Source organism: Lissotriton vulgaris, chromosome 5 (assembly GCF_964263255.1).
Source record: "Lissotriton vulgaris chromosome 5, aLisVul1.2, whole genome shotgun sequence".
In the NCBI taxonomy this organism is placed as follows: Eukaryota; Metazoa; Chordata; class Amphibia; order Caudata; family Salamandridae; genus Lissotriton; species Lissotriton vulgaris.
The window spans coordinates 197,880,493-197,897,565 of NC_141693.1; positions in this window are offsets into that span (position 1 = coordinate 197,880,493).

The following is a 17,073-nucleotide window of genomic DNA, read 5'->3' on the forward strand; positions in this document are numbered from 1 at the left end:
AACCCTACATATTAGCTACTGATGCCTCCAACGTGGGCTTGGGTGCAGTCCTGTCTCAAGTCCATCAAGACGGAGTAGAGCACCCAGTGTTATATGGAAGCAGAAAGCTCTTTCCTAGGGAGTGCAAGTATTCCACAATTGAAAGGAAGGCTCTGGCAATAAAATTGGCTATAGATAAGCTAAGATATTATCTGGAGGGGAAACCATTCATCCTTCATACGGACCATGTGCCCCTAAATTGGATACACCAGAACAGTAGCCATAACCCCAGAGTCCTGAGGTGGTTTTTGTCCTTACAACCGTATTCCTTTACCATACTCCATCGCAAAGGGAAAGACAATGGTAATGCAGACTTTCTTTCGAGGGTCTTTCCTCTCCCCGATCGGGAGAAGCCAGGGGGGGAGGAATGTGATGGGGCACATGGGTCCAAACCTCACACTGAGACAGATTGGTGGACTGCTACCCCCCTCTTACCGTGCCCATTATCCCAACAGGATACGTTTGGTTCATGGACTGAAGAGGAAGAATCAGGCTGGAGCCAGTTTGTTAAAACAGACGGTTCCTTTAACGCAGCGGACTACAGAGACGGGACTCCGCCCCCTGAGAGCGGCACCACTTCAAAAGCAGGAAGTACAGAGAAGAAGGCGGAAGGCGTTTTCCCAGAGGTGGTGAACTTCGTTGAAGAAGAAGGACGGACGAGGGAGCCGGAAGAGACGGAGGACGACAAGCCAGGAGGCCAACGTTTCCACGCTGCGCCCCGCCACGTTCCCACGGGAGGAGCGTGGCTCCAAGAGGTACGGGGCCGGGTCGCGGGTTGGGTCGGGCGGAGGAAACAGACTTAAGCTTTCCTGCAAGCGCTATACTGACAAACCTCCCTACCCTTTCACAAGCACTTCCCTCCCTAATCACGTAGCGTTCATATTGTGAGTGTGCACAAAGTCACGGCGGTATTTCCCTCACTCCTGGTCCTTCTTATCGTATCAGATTATTACAAGAGCGGACGTAAGACGACAACGCTGCAACCCAGAGGCTGATTGAACGTCAAACACGTGCGAACACCGGAGAAAGAAGTATTTCTTTGGGACATTTTCCACGGCAGGACGTTGGTTTGCTTTGATGAAAAAAACCTATATCCCAATAAAACCCTCTTTAAATCCATTATTGAAGCCACCAGTTTTCCTGTACTCACCAAGTGCTAACGCAGAGCCTACAGTAGTTAGTTCAGTCTCTAACGTCCCGACCCCCTCGGGACAGGTTGCCATACTAATCCGTCATAGAATCCACTTCACACATACCCACACTTGGGCTGACACAATGGGCAGATACCGTTTTGTTCAGGGTATGTTAAGTGGAAAACCTATAGTACTATGTAGCGTACACGCCCTCCCCATAACAAAATATTTGTCGAACGTATCATCGGCATCTGGAGCACTATACCTGACACCCTTGCATTGAGTGGCGGAGACTGGAATTCCTCCAGAACATGACAGATTGAGACACACTACCCCACAGAGAGGAGTCCCGTCTGGGCCCCTGGGTAGCTGTATTTGGCTGGACAGATCCCTTCCAAGGTTTCCTGGCTACAGCAATGGGGGAAAGAGGTATTGTGGTCAGAAAGGCACATGGGGCCATGTCATTAATACGTGCTTTTCTATACAGGAGAGTTTACTGCCTCTACCTCAGTTTAATGGCCCTTTAGAAAACTATTCCCTCAGTAGCTTTTACTTGATATCTCTCTTAAAATGTCTCAGCGTCTCTGTCATTGGGAAATTAATGCTCCACATTCAGTGCATGGGTGTGTTGATGGACCTCAGCAAGAAAATCGAATGTTTACTCAGTCCTGCTGTTCAAACAGAACAACTGTAAGAGTCATGTGATGTGGACGGGCTGCCAGTTCAGCTACCAACTTCTGTACGGACAGTACAGGTATTTCCTCACAGTGGCTTCCAGGTCACGTGTTTTCAGAAGTAAACACCACATTCAAAGCAGATCTGCTCTCTCTAAAAAGGTGGATTCAAGCTCCCTATAAAAATGTATAGAAGATTTTTCCACAACTTTTCAAGCGCACCATTGAAATGGCGCAAAGCACAATAAAGGGGCCGGTTGAATCAGGAACCGACAAGCACTCACACAAAGTCATAAATAGTAAGCAGGAATATGTTGCTGAAACGCATCAAGGTTGAACAGTGGCCTCGGCCGGCTCTCTGTTGATATGTGATGGGCTCAAGGCCGCTTTCAGGACACTGCAGAAGATGGGATGAAAGACTGAAAAAGAGGCATTAAATAACTCAACATAACAATTACTTAAAACATCCTTTGCTGATCTAGGTTCCCATCAATACCCTGACCCTTTGCCTAAACAGTCAATGCTTTGCAATAATGAAACTGATGCAAAAGTCAAGTGTGCCCGTGTGTGAGCATGGTGGTGAAATCCAACAAAGAATCGAGTGACATTGCAAACGTGTGTGCCTTCAGCAGGAGTGACAGCAGTAAAAAATAAAGAGTGCTAATGACGTAGTGAAGAACACATGGTGCTCAATGCTTATTGGGTATATGCATTGAAAGGAACACCAAAGAATAACAGATACAAGTAGTGATCTTGGTTGAGTATTAATAGGTGTGGGACCTTCGGTAACACATTTTCAATAGACAACATTAGATAATATCTTGAACTGGTCCTAGGGATCTTTGTTAATTTTTTTACCCATTTCTGATAGTGCACAAGCCATCGCCAGGATAGGAAGGAACACAATACTGTGCAAACTATATAAACAAAAGGGATACCATACATGGCAATAATTATTACAAACTGGGTCATAGAAGTGATGTCTTCTTTTAATTTTAATTGTCTGGATTCCTTGAAATTGCCATTAAACTGGCAATTTGTGCCTTTTCCGTACCTATGTTGGTCTTCAATTAGAGGACGTGGGCAGGAGGAATCTGATCGAGGAGCGCAGCAAAACACTTCCTGCGGGAAGCATTGTAATCTGATAGGGCTTTAAATATAGTTTATTATTGCCCAAAACCCAAGGCTTCCATTGCCTGCTGACTTCCACAAATGCAGCAATGCAGGACCAGGTGAGTAGGTGCTATGGGTAACGAATACTGCTGGGTGCTGCCAGCTCTCGGGTTGGTGGTCAGGCCTAGACATGAGACCTGCTGGTTAGTGGAGATGGTCGTCATGTGGCCTACATGTCTGGCACTACACTTACAAATTACAAGGGATGGACATTCTACGACAATTTTCGCTTTGGTGGCGCTAATTTCCACCAGTTACCCATCAATACCAGTCTTCTTGAATTTGAATTTAAAATTTCTTATAGAGCGCACGTATACCTGCGGTTTCTTGGCGCTATTACTAACAGGATCCCAAGTTAAAGAGCTGGGGGAACAGGAAGGTTATTATTCGAAAGATTTCGTGAATAGATAGGTCTTGAGTTGTTTACGGAATTGTGGGTAGAGGGTGATGGTGCGGAGTTCAAGGGGAAGGGAGTTCCAGAGGGTAGGGGCGAGGGTGGCAAATTTAGAGCCTCCCCACTTCTTTCTCCGGTAGCGTGGGATGGTGAGGAGGGACTGGGAAGACGAACGAAGTTCCCTGGTGGGAACATAGGAGACGATCTCAGAAGAGATGAACGCAGGTGCCAGTCCGTGTTGGGCCCAGAAAGTAATGGATGCAAGCTTGAATTGAATTCTGGCTCGCACAGGGAGCCAGTGTAGCGATTTCAGAAGTGGGGTAGAGTGGTGGAATTTGGGGAGTTTGAAGGCCAGGCGGGCCGCCTGGTTTTGAATCTGTTGTAGGCGACGCAAACTGTATGCGGGGATGCCGGCATACAGGGCGTTGCCATAGTCCAGGCGGGATACCACCATGGCCAAGATGATGAGCTTTAGAGCAGAAAAGGTGAAGAAACGAGACACCCTGCGTATAGTGCGCAGTGAAAGAAAAGAAGAAGATACCACAGAGCTAACCTGGGAGTGAAGGGTGAGTTGAGAGTTAAGTTTTATGCCAAGTGTTTTAACTGAGGAAGAGGGAACAGGAGAGGGGCCAAGAGAAGGGGGCCAGAAGAGAGGGGACCAGGGGCTGGATGAACCACCCGTTAACACCAGCTCGGTCTTGTCGGGGTTGAGTTTAAGGTGATTGTGGTTCATCCAGTCCCTGATGTGAAGCATAACAGATTGAAAGTTTAGAACAGAGGAAGGAGAAGATAGATTAAAGACAAGCTGGAGGTCGTCCGCATAATTAAATACGCCGACCTCCATCTGTTGAAGAGAGAAGATTTAAGGAGCGATATACAGATTGAACAAGAGGGGAGAGAGAGAAGAACCTTGTGGAACCCCGCACTGAACTTTCCGGACGTCCGCCGTGAAGTCGCCCAGGCGAACAGCCTGGGTGCGGTCGCTCAGGAAGGAGGACAACCAGACCAGGGCAGTCCCCCCGATCCCCGCCGCCCTGATACGGGAAAGTAAGATGGTGTGATCCACCGTATCGAAGGCGGCTGAGAGATCGAGGAGCACAAGGGCCTGGTACTGATTAGTGTCCATGCCCTCCCTGAGGGTGTCCAGGACCGACAGGACAACGGACTCCGTAGAGTGTGCGGGGCGGAAACCGGCTTGACGGGGGGCAAGAGCACCATAATTCTCCACAAAGGAGCTCAGAGCGCAGGTGACGTGGCGCTCGAGCACCTTGGCCAAGAATGGTAGGAGGGAGATAGGACGGAAATTGGCAGGGACAGAAGGATCTGCCCCGGGTTTTTTTAGGATGGGCACAATTACCGCAGATTTCAAGGGTTTAGGAACAAGGCCTTGGGCAAGAGAGCTGTTAAGAAGGTGAAGGGGAGGGTCAGGGCAGGAAACAAAGATATGGCGGAGAATGTGAGCGGGACAGGGGTCTAGTGGGGAGCCGGATTTGACCAGGGGCACCAAGGTGATCAAGCTTTCCCGAGTGATAGGGGGAAGGGAGGTGAGCACGCCCTTGGGGGGGGGCATTGGGGGTCAACAAAAGAGGAGGAAGGGGGCGGGATGTTAGCCTTGATGGTAGTGATTTTGTGAATGAAATAATTATTGAGAGAGGAACAGAGTTCTTCGGACGGGGCCGGCTTAAGAGTAGTTCTGTCCGAGAACGCCAGGTTGTGGACGATGGTAAATATCTCCTTGGACTGGTTTTCCGCGGCTAGGATTTTGGAGGAGAAATAAGATGTTTTTGCCTCCAAGATGTCTTTTTTGTACTGGATAAGGATGTTAGTGTATTCCAGTTTCAGAGTGGGGCAGTAATTTCTCCTCCATGCCCGCTCCGCGCGGCGTACTGTTAATTTGGTGGCCTTAAGCTCTTCGGTGAACCACCGATTGGCGTCCTTGTCGCGTTTGGAGGTGATGCGCTTGAGCGGGGCAACAGAGTCGCGGCCATAGGAGAGCCACTGATCTATGGCGTCGACCTGGGAAAGGGTGGGAAGACCCTGTAGGGAGGGAAGGGAGGAGGTAAGGAGGGAAGAAAGATTCTCCAGGTTGACACAACCCCATGATCGGACCCAGGTGTTTTTAGGCCGGGGGGGCTTAGCTGGAGGGTGGATGGGAAGAAGAAATGAGATTAGGTGGTGATCAGACCAGGAACAAGGGGTAATAGAGAGTGATTCCACAGGGCAGTTCAGGGACCAGATCTGATCAAGCTTATGACCTTTGATGTGGGTGGGGGAGTGGACATGGGAAATTAAGTTGAGGGAGTGAAGGGTTTCGGAGAATTCCTTGGAGGATGGGCATTCAGCGGAGTCGGAGGGCCAGAAATTGAAATCGCCAAGGAGCAGAATGGAGGAATTGTTGACTGTAATGGTGGCCAGGACCTCCAAGAAGTCGGGGAGAAACTGTAAGGGGGACTGAGGGGGACGGTAGGTGAGGAAGCAGGTCAGGGGGGGAGAGGTGGAGACTGTGCGGATCACCAGGAATTCAGTGGTCGCAATGTCAGGTAGAGATAACATTTGGAAGGGAAGATTGGTGCGTGCGATGACCGCCACGCCACCCCCGGCCCTGCCTGAAGGGCGGTCCGCCCTGATGGCATAGTAGGTGGCCGGTAGAGTGGATAGTAGGGCAGGGAGGGAGTCATCGCAGAACCATGTCTCAGTTAAAAAAAGAAGGTCAGGAGCATGAAGATCCAATAAGACTGAGAGTTCATGCGCATGGGCAACAGCGGACCGGGTGTTGAGGTAGAAGGCTGTAAAGGCTCTAGGGGTTAATGAAGGAACGGTGCTACAAGACGTGAGAGAGGTGTCAGCTGTAGAGAGAGGACAGAGAGGGGGAGTGGCAGGAGTGAGACCAAGAGAGGAAATGCGAGAGCAGACAGAGGCCGAGATGGGCCAAGGGCCCTGGTAGCTACAAAGTCGGTCCGGGGTATAGGTGATAAGTGGGGCAGAGTGACGAGCCCCTAGTCCCGGCCAGTCGCGGACGGGCGCAGACGGGCTTGCCTTAGGCGTGCCTTCGACGCGCAATCGTCGCGCCCGCTGCGCTCGTCCGCTGCGCTTCCTGCCAAGACACATGATTTATGGTGAAGGGTCAAGATGTTGGAGGGGGTGTGGCCAACCGAGGGGGCGTGTCTCGAGGCGCGCCTCGCCCTCGTGAATGGCGTCCAGAAGGAAGGGAGTCGTTGCAGCGTGGAGCGCTGTTTAGAAGATGCCAACAGAGTGCAGGTAGGTCGGGAAAGTAGTAAAAAACACAGTATCACAGGCAAATATTAAAATCAAGCAGAGTCTAGCTCCCGGTTTTTCGCCTCAGGAGTCCGTTGTTAGTGCAGCGCCTAGCGTCGGCGCGTGCTATTTATGTGCCTGGTGAGGGGGCGTGGCCAACCGAGGGGGCGTGTCTTCAGGCGCGCCTCGCCCTCGTGAATGGCGTCCAGAAGGAAGGGAGTCGTTGCAGCGTGGAGCGCTGTTTAGAAGATGCCAACAGAGTGCAGGTAGGTCGGGAAAGTAGTAAAAAACACAGTATCACAGGCAAATATTAAAATCAAGCAGAGTCTAGCTCCCGGCTTTTCGCCTCAGGAGTCCGTTGTTAGTCTTCTTGTATACCTTGAAGGTAAATCCTCTTGATGCCCTGATGTACATGGAATGCTCTTCTTCTTCCTTTGCTTGATGATGTATGATCCTGCCCAGGGCTGAATGTCTCCTCTGCTTGGTAAATGGTCTGGCCTGTTCCACCGACCAACTAGTGCCTGCTGACAATGTGACAGAGTCTTGCAGTTTACATCATTGTTCATTGACATCATGAAACTCTGCCCATCTTCCACACGTTTATCATTCAGTGACAGGCCTAACCACTTGGTGCCCTGAAGGGTGTCCCTTGTGCTTGTCGTGTGCTTAAACATGTGACTCTATCTTTTCATGTAGACTTTGGCCGTATCCATGGTACACAGTGCTTTCGTGTAATGTGCTTTATTCATAACTGAAAGTTTATTAGTGAGTTAAGTCCTCTTGCATGGACTCCTCCTACTTTGCATTATAGTACAAACATAACTGAGGTTAAAGGCAGGTGTGTGGAACTGATAATACATGGTCTGTTTGCCCATATGTAACACTCTCATATTCCACTTCATTCAATTATTGATATGTCCAATCAAGGATGCAATTAAACAAAAATAAACAAGCCTCACACTTTGCAAATAATTTTCTTCACAAACGATTTGTAGACAAAAATACCTTAGCTTTTATTCATAAAAAATAAATAGAATAGTAAAATCCCATTTTAACATTTGATATATTATGCATATATTTTGTATTATTTATTATTTACATAGATCTTCAATATTTATTTTTAAACCCAATTTATTTTTTGATACATTTGATCCTTTTCTTGTTACACAACCTTCTGCTGACATTCTAGATTATTTTAAGACATTTATGGCATTTAGATTATTAAACTATTATTTCTAGATTATTTCTAAAAGTATAGAATATTATACTTTCTCAATTTGAACCCCGGTTGAGTGAGAAATTCCTCCAACTACGCCTACAGAAAATATTGTTCCTCTTTCTCACCACATCTTTCAAGATTAACTTTATTCTAATCTCCTGGAAACTGGAGGGTTTCTTACCATCTCTGACACCATCTGCCAGCTCTTTAGACTCCTAGACTCATCTCTGACACAAATCTGTCATATAAACAACTTGGCTAAATCTGCCAGTTCCCACTTGCACACCTTGAAGAAGATTCGTGACCTCTAATCATCTTAAAACAATGGTCCATTCTCTAGTTTTCTCCACATTAGATTTCAAAATGCAATTAAGCAGGATTCACCAATGTAATCAAATAAGGATGAAGTGTATAAAACAGTGGGTTTGAGGTAGATATAGATGTGCTGTGGGTATAAAAACATTTTATAATGCAGGAATACTATGTTAAATGGGATTTTCACATTATAAAGAATTTTTATGAATACAAGATAAAATGCATTTGTATTTAAGACCTTTTGTAATAAATTGCTTGCATACGGAGGGTGATTTATTTTTGTTTGATAATGCGATTACATCGCAACCTATGTTGGAAAGGAGGGGTTGACTTCCAATTTTGGTAATAAAAAATCCAGGACGTTATACACTGCTATTGTTACATAAATCTTTGAAAGGCCAAACATTGAAGTCATGGTGTCCACATGCGTATTCATATATGCCCACCTACGCATATACGCATAACATAGTTCCATATGTAGTTGGTCTGTAGGAGTTTGAAGAGGGACTGGTACCACATAATATAGTAGCATACCGTTTTGGGTTTCGTACCAGAGAGCACGCTATCTGTTGCATGTGAGACAAACTGGATCTCTGTTTCTGTGGCAGTGTGTAGACTCCTTTGACTAAAGACACTTGTATTGGGCCACTAAGCACATCTAAGGTTGTAGCAGGTTTAAGGACTTTGTATTGAAGGGGGTTTCACAACAGTGCATTGGATACACAGTTCTCTATACACTCAAATGTACTCATGACAATGGTATGCGCTATACTTCATGGTGAAGTGGTACTATTCAAAGCATGTTGTTTATGAGCTGAGTCATCACCAGGCATGGTGTTGTAATATGTGCACATTTGGCAAGTGGACCCATGTCCAGAGTGATTCTCCCTCTTCCCTTATTCAAGGCTATGTATACAACAGCTCTTACCTGCTGATGTTTGAAGGTGTCCTATTAGGAACATCAGTGATATATGTCTTACCTGCTGTCATCCTAGCTAGGAGAGGATTTGTTTGAAGTAGAGACACTTAGAGAGCAGGTTTGAGAGGCATCTGAGCACTGACAACCCCGCAGAGGACCCATGACTATGATACATATTTGTAATACTATGTTCTTAAATACAGGTCCCATTGGTCTCCATACATATAGTCTTCAGGGAAGACAGTATGTAGATTGTTATATATGACAAGTTGATGCAAGACAGCTATGCGTATGCATTCTGTGATGATTTTAAACTTGTGTGAATACCTCCATGGTGGAAGACCCAATGAGATTCCAAAAGCATGTTCTACTGTGATAGCATGTAGTCTATCACAGTAGAACATGCTTTTGGAATAATATAATATTTTTGTTAGATAATATTTAGGCCACAGTATTCAGTTACCACAGTTACTGTGGCCTAAATATTATCTAACAAAAATATTGTGTCCTAAATGTCATTTATGAAATTATCGCACCATTGGAGTTAATTGAAAATCTAGACGGAATGTTATGTTATGTTATGTTATGTTACTATTTGTTTTGTAGAGCGCTCAGCTGCTCCAAAGAGCGTCCCGGCGCTAAAGATCATCACACCAAAATACCAGCAACTAACATAACGTCATAACGGCACCAAGATTAACCATAACAGTAATTACAGGGCAAAAAGATAAGTTTTAAGTCCCTTCCTAAAAACAGAGAGATCGGTGCACGTCCTCAACCTCAGAGGCAGTGTGTTCCAGAGACGGGGTGCAAGGTAACTAAAGGAACGGCCTCCACAGCGAGCACGCTTCACTGTTGCGACGATAGCCTTGGCCTGGGCCGCAGATCTCAGAGGTCTAGATGGGAGATAGAAATGGACCCTTCTCTGCAGATATTCCGCGCCGAAATTGTGAAGCACCCTAAAAGCTGTAATTAAGGTCTTGAAAAAGATGCGCTTACGAATCGGCAGCCAATGCAGAGAGACAAGGAGATTGCTGGCCCTGGCTCTTCTAGTTAGACCAAAGATTGCCCTGGCTGCAGAATTTTGAACTATCTGCAGACGAGTCAGCAGATATTCAGGCAGACCTAAATAAAGGATGTTGGCGTAGTCTAGTCGCGAGCCTATTAGTGCTTGCACCGTGATCTTCTTATGCTCAAACGATAGATAGGGCAAAAACTTACGCAACATCCTTAAGATGGCAAAGCACTTCCCAGTCAAGTCAACAACCTGGGCCTTGAAGGAAAGAGTGTTATCAACCATCATACCCAAATTCTTAGCTGTGGCCGAATCGCTGGCAGGGGGAAACATGGCCGAAGGCCACCATTGCTTCCATCTTGGGTCTGCAGAACAGCCAAAGAACAGTATTTCGGATTTGTCGGAGTTGCATTTGAGGCCATTTTTCCCGAACCATTCAAACACAAACTCCAAACACTTCCGAATAGCTACTCCATCGAAGTCACATCCCCTGTCACAAGTGAACAGGAGTTGTGTATCATCCGCATAGGATATGATCTGGGCCCCTAGCTCCTCCACCCGTGCCGCCAGAGGTGTAAGGAAGACATTAAAGAGGGAGGGACTAAGTATGGGGCCCTGCGGGACCCCAACTTCAAGCTGCGGCATCAGGGCGGAGAAAGGGGGAGCCCAGATCGTTTGTCTCCGGTCGGCCAAGAAAGACTGAAACCATGCGAACACCGTTCCCCGCATCCCAATCTCCCAGAGTCTAGTTAGGAGGAGGTCGTGGGGAACGGTGTCGAAGGCCGCCGGCAAATCAAGCATGATAAGCAGGGCCTTTCCACCCCTGTCGAGGGTTTCCTTCACAGCCTTGGTTACCTCAAGAAGAGCGGTTTCGGTGCTCAGGTTGGATCTAAAACCAGACTGTGACTGATGTAATAGGGAGTTACCCTCTAAAAAGTTGGTAAGGGTGGTGTACACATATTTTTCAGTAACCTTGGCCAGGGCAGGAAGCAGCGAGATTGGCCTGTAGTTCGAATGCAGTTTGGCATCTGCATTCGATTTTTTAATGAGGGGAAGAACTAGGGCCTGTTTCCAGGAGGAGGGGACTTTGCCCAAATTCAGAGAAGCATTAATGAGAGGGTTGATGATCGGGTTAAGGGCAGGCGCCAGGGTCGCAAGACACTTGGCGGGACAAGGGTCCAGTGGAGATCCAGATTTCAGGCTAGACAGAAGGTCAAGCGAAGCCTGAGGCTCTAAAGGGGGGAAACAGTGCAGGGTGGGGCCCATATGCGTTGCCGTTGGGCATAGCCAAGGGTAGGAGGGCCGTCGATCGCTGAGCCCATACTCGAGATGTTCTGAGTTCCTTGCAAAGCTGACTGAATAGTGCGGATTTTATTAGTAAAAAATGCTGCAAGCTCCATGATCCAAGGTTCCGAGAAAGCAGACGCAGGAGTACAGCAGGAGGGAGATGTGAATTCTTTAACAATCTTAAAGATCTCTTTGCAGGAGCTATCTGCTTCATCGATCCTTTTAGCTAAAAAGGATTTTTTCTCTGAAACGATCTCCATGTGATATTCTTTCACTGCTAGTCTGTAGGACTGCTTAGCAGATGTATCATAGTGCCTCCTCCAAATTCTCTCCAGCCTCTTACAATGCCTTCTCTTAGCCGCCAAGGCAGCAGAGAACCACGGGGCTGATGCTCTTGCCAGTTCAGATCTAGCCTGGCGAGATGGTGCCAAGGCTTCCAAACATGCAGTGAGCCAGTTCTTAAAACACACCACATCGTCCTCCAAACTACCCGTGAAAGCACAGGGATGGGTTTCTAAAGCCTGGGTGAGCATGGCCGGGGAGACTTTGTGGAAAGCTCTAGAGCTGCGCGCAGCTAGCCGCTGCGAAATGCGAGCGGCCCCTGGCTGATGTACTAACGTGAAGTCCGCTAGGAAATGGTCCGACCAGAGTACTGGGGCAAGGGAGGAAAGGGCCACCGGAACGGTTGAAAAGATTTGATCTAGAGTATGCCCCTTCTCATGTGTAGGTGACTGCAGGTACATATGAAGTCCCACTGACGACGTCATATCCAAGAATTTTTGCACTTCAGGATCCTCACCCTTATCCATGTGGATGTTAAAGTCCCCGAGTATTAGGCAATGTTTTGCCCTAAGACTCAGTGTGGAAATGATCGATAGCAAATCCTCCGTGAAGGAGCCAAGAGGACCAGGTGGTCTATAAAGCAAAAGCCCCAAACAAGATTGATGGGGGGATAGGGCCAGAGAGAAGGCAAGGGTTTCACAGCCAGGCAAATCATCCATGGAGAAATATTTTTGTTAACAATGTGTAGGTTACAATATTTAACTCAGATAGCTGCTTCACTACAAGAACAAAGGAATAGGAATCATACTATGTTTCAAACACAGGTGTAGGTGTCATAATGTACTGGAGCCAAGCAACTGGCTTCTGTTTGCCATTTCAAGGGTCGGACACATACTTATAAAAAAGTCTTAACTTTGAACACATAAATTGGGACATTATTTACCACAATTGGGTCTACCGCCGCTCAAGCTTCCAACTCCATAAAGGAATTAATTGATCAGCAAACACTACATCAATGTCTGCCTCGCCTAAATGTAATTCTGGTCATCCTTCATACATTCTGTAGATGGTTAGGTATGTAAATGATCTCTTATGTTTGTAAATTATGTTGCAGTGCATTTCTTAGGGATACAACACAGTAAATGGAGTGAAGAGGTATTGCCATGCTCAGACCCCATAATAATATTTTAGAGATTCTGTGATGTGGATGTCATGTATGTCTTTCTCCAACAGTTGGACATGCAGGTCAGACAAGGTCTGACCAGGCCAGCACTTCCTCCCTTCCCAACTCTTCCTTTTATGGACATCTGCTACATGTATCATTTTCGCTTTATTGCAAGCTTGTTGTTTCGGAAGACCTCTCCACCTGTATCTGTTTCATAATGAAAATGGTGCCCAGTTCTGACCTCTCCTTAACAATTGTTGCAGCCACTTGGTGTGAGCAGCAGCAGGTTGGAAGTAGATGCAGTTGTCTGATGAACAGATGACACAACAATAAGTAATAAATGGGGGTGGGGTCGCACAACAATAAGTAATCTCACTTCTGAGTGCCTGATATCTAGCAATGTACCATTGGTCAATTACCCACGTCACACCTGAACATAGAGCTGGATGTTATGTCATGTACAAGTTCAAATGAACAATGAGGTGCATGTCTAGATTGAAACAAAACCATTTTATAGCAATGGGATTTATAATATACACATAAAAATCAGCCTGTCATGCAAAAGCACGCCTGCAACTTATGCTGGCCTGTTTTCAGTGTTATTCTTTATGGATTTCGGTCGTGTTTTCTCAGTATTCTCCAAACCTTTTGAAATCAGTGCCTATCAATGTTTATTAAGCGGCTTAACCCCCAATAGACAAAACTGTGGGGCATATTATCAAGGGGGTTTATCTCCGCTTTTTTGGCTTTAAAAGCCAAGAAAGCGGAGATAAAATGATCTCCCTATTACCTAGCTGTCGCTAACACCAGTTAGCGACAGCTAGTAGGAGATAGCGACCATCTTGGGCCCCACTTTGCATGTCAGTGATATTTATCACTAATGACATGCAAAGTGGGCGTGCCAAGATGTTAGTGACTGGAAACAATCGCTAACATCGCTATCTCTTATTACCAACTTTTGGAGATATTCGCTCTAAGCGCGAATATCTCCAAAAGCTAACACCTGCCCCTGAGCAGTTCTTAGCCATGTTATCCTATGGGAGGTGGATAACATGGCTAAGAGCATTAGCTCGGTAATGCATGAATATCGCTGACTTTTCAGCGATATTCATGCATTGCGGCCGATTTTTATCGCATTTGCGATAAACCTTGGTAATACCAAGGTTTATCTGAGATCAAAATCGCCGCAGCTCTGCGGTACAATTTTGTCTCTAACCAAGCAATAGCGATAATTATCGCTATTGCTTGGTAATATGCCCCTGTGTTTTTCCAGTGTTTACAAAACATGTTTTGTAGGGATTGTTATAAAGCACATATTTAATTTATAGAAGTCATGCAGGGTATGTAGCATCTTTCCATTATCAGTGTGCTCAATAGACCTATGTTAGCCTGTGTTAGGCATAGAAAATATGGGTATTGCACTCTCTAACGCTCACATTTCATTGCCCTCTCTCACATCTTATTACCTCTCACACTTACTCCGTCAGGGCTCTAGTTTACAAGAGAAATAATGGATTAAAAAAGTAAGAGTACTATATTCAAATGTTTTAATAAATAAATCCCTGGACAAAGTTGGAGGTCACTCACCTACTCCTTACTCAATATTATGATATTGTAAGAGTGGGCAAACCCATCAACAGTATACTACCTTGTGAAACCTTTAACATTTTAATTACACCAAATTAATTTGTAGCCCTGCATCTAAGGAATCTGAAACGTGATGCTTTAAGCATGCTTGCCTCTGCTTTTCCGCACTCTTTGATTGACTATAGTAAGGTTGTGCTATTGTGTGGACAGTCACAGATGGCAAGTATCCCCATAGCACATATCTTACTTTGAGTCAGTCCTGACCTTTTAACAGAATTCACATTGTAATCTGGGACTTGCAATGTTCTGTTAACATTGTAACTATGGGCTCAAAAACACCAGCAGTAATGTGAAATTAGGTAATACTAGGATTCGCTGGAGGTATCACATATAACCATAGGAAACACCTTAAAGCTATGAATGTTGTTGATATGTGAAAAATATTGTGCCATGTTTTAACCAATTTCCCATGTGCATGGTGACAGAACTCTTTTCACAGGCACCTACCACTATGCCTTTCATTGAATGTTTAAAGCCCGGGGTGTTTGGCAGTTGACCTTCTATCTGTAATGAGTTATTAGAAAAGAGGGTGGGTGTATTAAAGGGTGCCTGTGGGTTAATGTGCCAAGATATATGTCAAGATTCTTTTTTGAGCCAGCCATTTCACCAATTAGTGCAAACATTAAACTCTGTCAAAAGATCAAAAATGATTTTAATATTCCCAGGCTCTCTACAATGTATACAATAATTAGACCAGACCTAAAACCTGCTTCTAATTTCAGCATTTTTAATCCAAGCACACAAAACTGGAGGACACAAAAGAACGAAGAATCAACATATATGGTACATCCCTAAACAGCAAAGCTCATGCAGATTAATCTTAGACCAGTCTTTTTTCCTATTTCCTTGTATAACAGTTACATTGTGTTAGCCCCTCCCGGAAGAAATAAAAATGACCCATTCTCTCTCACTTTGTTTTCTTTGAATGTTATTTTAGTTTGTGGTGGTGAAAGTGTTTATATGTTTACACTGATGAGGCCTGCTTCCATTTCAGTGGAGTTTATCAGTTATTGTAGGTTTAAACCTAAAACAGGATAGCTCAAGCATACTCTGACCAGTGTGAAGAAATACACAAATATACAATTTGTAATTGTGCTTACTACAAGCACCCTCTATAAACTTACATACCAATAATAAAATATGAGACCAGCATAATATAGGAACAAAATCTAGGAAAATAGTTATAACAACATGAAAACATTTAGAGAAGCAATATGGTGGGGAAATACAACTGTGTCATGTTTAACTGCACCACACAATAGCCACTATATGAATTTGTCTGCTACAGATGGGTCATAGCCTCCATTTCATTTACTTACTCTAGCAAAATATTTTGCACAAGTGTTGTTAGATCTGCATGTTATACACAGAACAGTGCTTTGTCAAAGAGTTGCTCACTTTTTACACAACTTGCCACTTTCATTTTATGAAATAGTTTTGTATGACAGTTACATTGCACAGAAAGAAAAGGTCTACTATTAGTGATATAAACATAACTCATCCCACTTTTTCATCTGTGCCCTGGCTTTAAACACCATATCTAAAGCTTAGTAGGGGTATAGAGGGAGACCGTTGGGCTTTTAATTAAAGTATCCTGTAGTGATATAATCCAAAACACTTTCTTCAGTTTTTGAGTTAATTTATTTGAAGCTGATCAAATGAGCCAAAACAAAAGAAAACAGCCAACATGTGTTTCGCCCATAGGCCAAGGGCTTTTTCAAGGCTGAGAATCACACTGAGACCCACATGATTTATAAGATTTAAATTGTGATAATCCCAAGGTTTTAGAAACGTGATTGGTAAGTGTTAGGGTAATAAGCCATGCCATAGTTAAAGCATTTCACAAACATGAAGTATTGAAGAAAGAAGAAAAAGATAGAGAGTCAAAAAGACATGTGTGATGAAAAATTAAAGAGACAGGGTAGTTAAAAAAAATGAAAGTGGCAGAGCACCGAGGCCAAAACACAGAAATCACACTGAAAGGAGTTGACTTAGTGTGGCCATCTGAAGGACGCAGGGGGCTGTAACTCACCACCCTTACGCGTCCTGTAGCCTTACTTTTAACCTCTGGTGACGGCCCAGTTATTAAAATTTAATTCACCCTCGGGTACTGGGACCACCACCAAGCCGTTTTAAATCACAACTCACCCAACCTCACTGCACTCTCAGCAATATACCAGCTCCGCTGTAATCAGGCGTCGTAGCACACCCGGGACATACTAGGTGTCACTGGGTGGGCCCGATGATGAAGCATGCCACCAACTAGGTTGGTGGGTGAGGGCTTCATGAATACACCAACAAGGTGCCCGTGACAGAACTAATTTGAGTACTGTAACACTTTGGTCAACTTAAGCTAGTCCTTTTTGTTTAATCACATATAAACCCTGGGGTACTCGGACTAGCTACCTAGTCCTCTCTCTCCCTCTTGTTATACGCAGGTTTAGGTATGTGACATGCCAACATAGATCTTCATCTAATGTGAAAAGGGTGTCCAATAAATACCCTTCTTTGTCAGATGATGACCTGTTGCGTAATTCCAGGTTGAACTCACTGCAT